This window comes from Anopheles moucheti (genome assembly GCF_943734755.1).
Source record: "Anopheles moucheti chromosome X unlocalized genomic scaffold, idAnoMoucSN_F20_07 X_unloc_10, whole genome shotgun sequence".
In the NCBI taxonomy this organism is placed as follows: domain Eukaryota; kingdom Metazoa; phylum Arthropoda; class Insecta; order Diptera; family Culicidae; genus Anopheles; species Anopheles moucheti.
The window spans coordinates 340001-347500 of NW_026453516.1; the positions used below are offsets into that span (position 1 = coordinate 340001).

General features: G+C 59.1%; 1 non-coding gene across 1 annotated transcript; it reads left to right on the forward strand.

Moving 5' to 3' along the window:
* The first annotated feature begins 7113 nt into the window (after positions 1 to 7113).
* LOC128307600 (5.8S ribosomal RNA) lies at positions 7114 to 7271 on the forward strand. Its single transcript, XR_008287681.1, has one exon. It is a non-coding gene; the product is annotated as a 5.8S ribosomal RNA (ribosomal RNA).
* The last annotated feature ends 229 nt before the right edge of the window (positions 7272 to 7500 follow it).

Here is a 7500-nt window from a genome sequence, read left to right on the forward strand (position 1 = left end):
GCCGGAGCACGTGTTGCGAGTGACGGCGTTTTATTGTAAAAACTTGAATAACTTCGCGAGTTTCCAGCGGATTTGCGTGCGGTTTTCACCGCTGTGATAGTTTTTACGCGTCTCATAAGATCTAAGCAAAAAATCGGTGAAAATCGCGAAAAAAATTTTCTGACATTTTTGGTGACACCCGGGTGACCCAGTTGACGAATTTTGTCGAGCGAGCAGTTCCCAGTGAACAATTTTCAAATCGACGGTTTCTGCTCGAGAAACTGCTCGAGAGTAAAAAGGACGCAGAAAATTCTGGGAAGCTGTGGGGGGTTATCGGCAGCTCAAAATCTGCTCGAATCGGCCAGTTTCGATCGAGCTCGAAACTGCTCGAATTCCGGTTTTTCGGTTAAAACACGTGGAAAAAAATCGGAAAACACTCCAATTAAAGCGTAAAGGCTGCCACGAGCCGAAAAACATCACCTTGACCACTCCTGCCTGCCAACCCACCATCCAGAAACAAAAGGGGTGGTCATACGGCGCTTGGCTTTGCTGTCCGCTGCTGGCGTCCCTCCTAGAGGGGGAGTAAACCCAGCTTAAAGAGCGGATTGCTGGCCATGTCTACTAGTCGACTCCTGCGTTCGAGGTCGGGATCAACCGACACCAGACCTCCGGTGGGTACGAAACCGTTGGTCATGCTGACCAAGCTGGCGGAAGGGAAGACCACAGCCACGAGTGGTGCTGCTCGTGCAAGTAGTGCCGGCACGGTCCCAGCAGCAGCGACGGTAGTGCAGACGGAGCGGCTGATTGAGCGATTGGAGGACCAATTGGCCCTCCTTAGAGTCCAGCTAGCGGAGCAAGCGGAGCAGTTCCGCAAGGATTTAGCGGCGCTGCAGGAGAGCCATCGGCAGGAGGTGCTCTATTTGCGGGAGGAGAATCGCAAGGAGCGGGAGATGGTCTCTGGGCTACTGGCGCAGTTAGTAACTGCCCAGTCGCAGCAACAACAGCAGCAGCAGCAGCAGCAGCAACAGCTGCCACAACTACGAGCGGGTGCGGCGACGGCTACGGTGGTGCCGTCTCCGGACCAGGAAGGCGGCTCCTGGGCCGAGGTGGTGCGCCGTAAGCCGCCACGCCAACAGTCGGCTCAGCAGCAACAGCAGCAGTGGCCGCAGCAACGTCCGCAGCAACAGCAGCATCGTCCGCAGCAGACGAACGGACAGCGCGTGGCTGGACAGAACCAGCAACAGTGGCAGTTGAAGGGCCAGCTGTTGCACAAGCAGAGCCAGCAGCAGCCACGTAATATGCCAGTAGTGGCAAAGAAGTCACGCAAGCGGCCTGACTCAATAGAGGTGACGCCAGCGGAGGGTGTCAGCTACCTGGATATGTACAAGGTCATCCGTACAAGCGCCCAGCTCGACGGCCTACAGGACAAAATTGGCGTCGGAAAGCGGACGCCGAAGGACACTTTGCGGCTTCCGCTCAGCCGGGACGTCGATAGCGCGGAACTATGCCAACGCATCCGCGTGGCCATCGGGGACAAGGGAGCGGCGATCGTCCGCACTGAGATGGCCCAGGTCCTGGTCACTAACATAGACTCCCTGGCGAATGAGGACCAGCTGCGTCAGGCAATGCTGACGGCGCTGGGGAAGGAGCACGTTGAGGCCGCCATCGATATGTGGGCGCGACGGGATGGCACGAACCGTGCCCGCGTCACCATGCCACGGTCGGACGCGGAGCATCTGGCCGGGAAGCGCCTGCTCCTAGGTTACACCTCGTGCTGGGTGTGGGAGGTCCCGAAAGCGTCGCTGGCGGAGAAGCGGTGCTTCCGGTGCCTGGAGCGTGGCCACTTCGCCGGGCAGTGCTCGGGCGAGGACCGCAGCAAGATATGCATCCGGTGTGGCGCGGAAGGCCACAAGGCGGTTACTTGTAGCGGCCAAGTCCGATGTCTAAAGTGTGGCGGCCCGCACCCGATTGCCTCCGCCCTGTGCAAAAATACGGCCCGACGATGATTGAGGTGCTCCAAATCAACATCGGCAAGAGCAGGAGCGCCCAAGATCTTGCGCTCCAGCGTATGAGGGAGGAAGGAGCAGACGTTATGCTCGTGACGGAGCTATACGCAGTGCCGGCCAACAACGGCAATTGGGCGTCTGATGAGCAACTTAAGGCCGCGATTGTCACCAGCGGCCAACGGTTCCCCATCCAGCGGGTGAGGAGTGTACAGCATCCAGGCATAGTGGCAGCAGATGTAGCAGGTATAGTCTTTATCTGCTGCTACATTCCGCCATCTGTCGGGCTCCCGGACTTCGAGCGGCAGATGGACCGGCTGGAGGTTCTGGCGAGAGGTCACCCCCACGTCGTCCTGGCCGGTGACTTCAACGCGTGGCACGGGGCCTGGGGGAGCGAGCGTGCCAACCTTAAGGGTGAGGCGCTCCTCCAGACGGCAACGAGCATCGGGTTGGAGGTGCTCAACCGCGGAACGGAGCCGACTTTCCTGGGAAACGGTGTGGCCCGGCCCAGCAGGGTGGACGTCGCCTTCGCGAGTCCATCGCTCTGCCGACCGGATGGAGTAGCGGAGGTCATCAGCTCCTGGAGGACGCTAGACCGCTACTCTTATAGCGACCACCGCTATATCCGGTTTGCGGTCGGGCAACAGCCTCGTGCTGGCCAGCGGCCCGGACGGGGCATCCAGCGGCTGGAAGGCGTCGGAGTACGGGAGGCGGGTGTTCGCTGGCGAACTCGCCAGTTTTGCCCCCGTACTTTCGAAATGGCACTCGAGGCGACCCGTTTTGCCGATCGGGTGACCGATGCGGCAAGCCTGGGGATGGTGCTCGCAGAGGCCTGCGATGCCACCATGGCAAGGATCGGCCACTCTCAGCAGAGAAAGAGCGCGAATGTGTACTGGTGGACTCCGGCCATTGAGGAGCTGACCGAGCGCTGCCGGTTGGCCCGGGAAAGGCAGAGCACGGCCTTGGACGAGACATCTGTCGAGTTGGCATCGCAGGAGCACCAGGAGGCGCGTGCTGCCTTAAGGACGGCAATTAAGGCCAGCAAAGCGCAGCAATTCGACGAGTGGCTGCAGGCCCTAGCCGCGGACGAGACGGGACAGTGGTTCCGGCAGGTCCTTCTGCGGTTTCGGGGCAGCTGGACGGCGCGTGAACGCGACCCAGCGGTGCTGCAGCGGATCGTCGAGGAGCTGTTTCCGGAGCATCCCCCGGTCGAGTGGCCGGACGTCGCGCCTTCGGAAGGGGACACTCCGGTCCGTCCGATCAGCTGCGCGGAGCTCCAGGCGATAGCGAGCGAGCTGCATCCGCGGAAAGCGCCTGGCCTGGATGGAGTGCCAAATGCTGCGGTGACGGTTGCCATCCGCAAGCATCCAGAGTCCTTCGTCGGGGTCTTCCAGAGCTGCCTGGACACGGGCGTCATTCCACGCGAGTGGAAGAGGCAAAAGCTGGTGCTGTTGCCTAAACCAGGTAAGCCACCGGGCGAAGCGTCGTCCTGTCGCCCGATCTGCCTGATCGACAACCCAGCCAAGGTGTTCGAGCGGACGGCACTCGACAGGCTTAATGAGCACCTCGAGGATCCGGAGTCGCCTCAGCTAGCGGAGAACCAGTTCGGATTCCGGAGACAGCGAAGCACCCTGCAGGCGATCCAGCTGGTGGTGGAGGCAGGCGAGCGCGCGATGTCCTTCGGCAGGACGAACCAGCGGGACAGGCGCTGCCTGCTGGTTGTGGCGTTGGATGTTAAGAACGCCTTCAACACTGCCAGCTGGCAGGCGATTGCGATGGCCCTGCGCGAGAAAGGGGTCCCAGCGCAGCTGCAACTCCTTCTCCGCGACTACTTTACCGACAGGGAGCTGGTGTACGACACCCATGACGGCCCGGTGTCACGTCGGGTAACGGCAGGCGTTCCACAGGGGTCAATCCTTGGCCCGACTCTGTGGAACGTCATGTACGACGGCGTTCTGCGAATCCAGCTCCCTGAAGGGGCCACCATCGTCGGTTTTGCTGACGACATCGCCATCCTGGCCGAGGGCCGCACACCGGAGGAGTCGGCGACGGTTGCCGAGACAGCGATTGAGGCGGTGATGGGGTGGCTTGAGGCACGTCATCTCAGTCTCGCCCCCCACAAGACCGAGGCGGTGCTTATTTCGAGTCTGAGACGAGGACGACTGGAGGTTCCGGTACGCGTCGGTGAAGTGACCTGCACCACTGGGAGATCGATGCGCTATCTGGGGGTCCAGCTTCATGAGAAGCTATCGTGGAAACCGCACGTGGAAGCGGCCGCGGACAAGGCCCTCCGTGCGGTGGCGGCTGTCACCTCGGTGATGCGAAACCACAGCGGCCCGCAGGTGGCCAAGCGGCGATTGCTGGCAGGAGTTGCGGAGTCTGTCATTCGGTACGCCTCGCCCATCTGGGCTAAGGCGACCGATATGCAGTGGTGCCGTAGACGACTGGCCCAGGTGCAGAAGCCGCTGGCACGCGGGGTGTCGAGCTCGTTTCGCTCGGTGTCCTATGAGGTGTCGGTGGTGATGGCCGGTCTTGTACCCTACCGTCTAATTATCCAAGAGGACGCAAGGTGCCACAGCAGGCTGTCGGCTGAACCTGGCATCAGCAGGAAGGAGGCTCGAGCAATGGAGCGAGCGGCCACGATGATAGAGTGGCAGAACGCGTGGGACCGTGCGGCGGCAACACCATCGGCCAGCCGCTATCAGACGTGGGCACACAGCCTGATTCCCGACCTGCACCGGTGGACGGGACGTAAGCACGGGAAGGTGGACTTCCACCTTTCGCAGGTGCTCTCCGGACATGGATTTTTCCGAGAGTACCTGCATGTCTGCGGCTTCGCTTCGTCCCCGGAGTGTCCACGGTGCGTAGGGTCGGTGGAGTCGGTGGCCCACGTCTTGTTCGAGTGCCCCGTGTTCGAGGAGATCCGACGTGAGCTGTTGGGCTGGGGGACATCCGAATCGGTCCAGCTCAGCAACATGGCCGAGAAGCTGCTGGAGAGTGCGGAGTGGTGGGACCGCATTCAAAGGGCAGCGAAAAACATCACCACCGTGCTGCAACAGCTGTGGCGCGATGAGGAGGCCCTCGCCAGCGGTCGAGCGGAAGCGGCTTTCGCCGAGGACGAGGAAGTGGTCCTCGAAAGTGTGGCCGCACTCTTCGGCGAGGAAGTGGAAGACGTCTTCGTAGAAGACATCACGAGACGGGTAAATGAAACGCGAGCAGCGCGTCAACGGTCTGCCCGCAACAGACGGCTTCGCGGCAGGGCGGAGGATCGGGCGCGTGTGCGACTGGCTGCGGACGTCGCAGCAGCACTGGCCGCTCGGGATGACGAGGTACTGCGGGCGGCAGTAGAGGCGGAGCGCGAGGGCCTAGCTCCTCCTCCAATCCCTCGGCGGAGCAGGGGAGAACCAGCTTCCCCTGAAACGGTTAGAGTTCGCCACGAGAGGCGACTGTTCATGCAGCGAGTGTGGAGAGCTCGTGTCCGCGAAGAGGGTCCCTCGACAACGCGCCGTCGTCGGTCCATTCCGACGGAGGCGGATCTAATCCGGTCTCGGCGGAATAGACGAGAGAATGAAAGAAGACGTCGAGCTGCAGGTCGGCGATGGACAGCTGCGGAGGAGGCTTCCGCCAGAGAGGCGGAATGGTCCGATCGCTAGATTGCGAGCTAGCTTGAGAGCCTAAAGTGTTAAAATACGAGCGAGTCATGCGGACTCAGTTAGCGTACGCTTTCAATATGCGGGTAAAGGAAAGAGCAATTTAATAAAGAGATTGGGTAGGGACATCCGAAAGGGTTCATAATGACGCACGACAAATCCCTGGCGGGCGACGTCGTTCGTCAAGAGCGTGGGTTTACGCTATTGTTTTTAGAACATAATGTTTATGAACAATAAAACCTGCAATTGTTTAAAAAAAAAAAAAAAACGAAGTGGAGCTTGCGGCTTAATTTGACTCAACACGGGAAAATTTACCAGGTCCGAACTTATCGAGGTAAGACAGATTGAGAGCTCTTTCTCAAATTTAAGGGTAGTGGTGCATGGCCGTTCTTAGTTCGTGGAATGATTTGTCTGGTTAATTCCGATAACGAACGCGACTCAAACAAGCTAACTAGAACGCTGTCAGCAGTGCACCTCCGGGCGCACCTGACGTCAAGGCCGGCGGCCCCTTCACGGGCGGTCGTCGGCCACGTTTGCCCTGCTTAGCGGGACAACTTGTGTTTAGCAAGGTGAGAATGAGCGATAACAGGTCCGTGATGCCCTTAGATGTTCTGGGCTGCACGCGTGCTACAATGTGAGCAGCAGCGTGTTCTCGCCAATTGGTGCCCCCATTCCGAGAGGAACGGGAAATCACCCAAATGCTCATTTAGTTGGGATTGGGGACTGCAACGGTCCCCATGAACCTGGAATTTCTAGTAAGTGCTAGTCATTAGCTAGCGCTGATTACGTCCCTGCCCTTTGTACACACCGCCCGTCGCTACTACCGATGGATTATTTAGTGAGGTCTCTGGAGGCACACCTTCCGCGGTTCCTTCGTGAGCTGCAGCTGGCATGGCCGAAGTTGACCGAACTTGATGATTTAGAGGAAGTAAAAGTCGTAACAAGGTTTCCGTAGGTGAACCTGCGGAAGGATCATTACCGATCAATACATATATGTTGTTGTGTGAGTTGGTTAGAGAGATAGAGAAACACGGTATCAGCAGAACAAACTGCTATGTTACCTTTTGGGGGCCGCGCACGCCAATTAGACCCGCGAGAGAGGTGTGTCTATACTACGATATTGAGCGTGCGCGACCGTAGGCCAGTGGCCTTCGTACCTGTGCGCACACTCCCAATGGCAGCCATCGAACGCGTAAAGTGTGTGACACATGGGCGAAGGTAAAGACCCACTAGAACATATTTAAACACTGGCCTCGAGCGAGAGAGAACCTAATCAAGAGAACGAAAGTTGTGCAAGATCGCGCCGATGCCGCCCACATCGCGCGTCGATCAATGGGAAGGAAGACCAATGGTCATCCTTGTCCACCCTGGACGGCTTCGAAGGAACCGAGAGGTGCACGGTTACGCTGTCCGGGGAACTTAAGTTGTGAGAGATGCACCTAGCGCATAACGAAAACATAGGAGACAGTTGAACATACCAAAACCCTAGGCAGGGGATCACTCGGCTCATGGATCGATGAAGACCGCAGCTAAATGCGCGTCAGAATGTGAACTGCAGGACACATGAACACCGACACGTTGAACGCATATGGCGCATCGGACGTTTAAACCCGACCGATGCACACATTCTTGAGTGCCTACCAATTCTTGTTACACACTATTCCATAACTACAGGACGCCCGCGTACCAGCGGCACGCCTGGGCGAGCAGCACGCCCGGGAGTGTGTCGCAGGCTTGAACACACGCGTTTGGCGCACTGTGCATCATGGCGTGCTCGGACCCCTTCCGCGGGGGACCTTGGGCGCTGAAATGGTAAGGCGGTACAGTTGGCCCAGTGGGTGCGTGTCGTGTCGCACGGTTCGAACTTC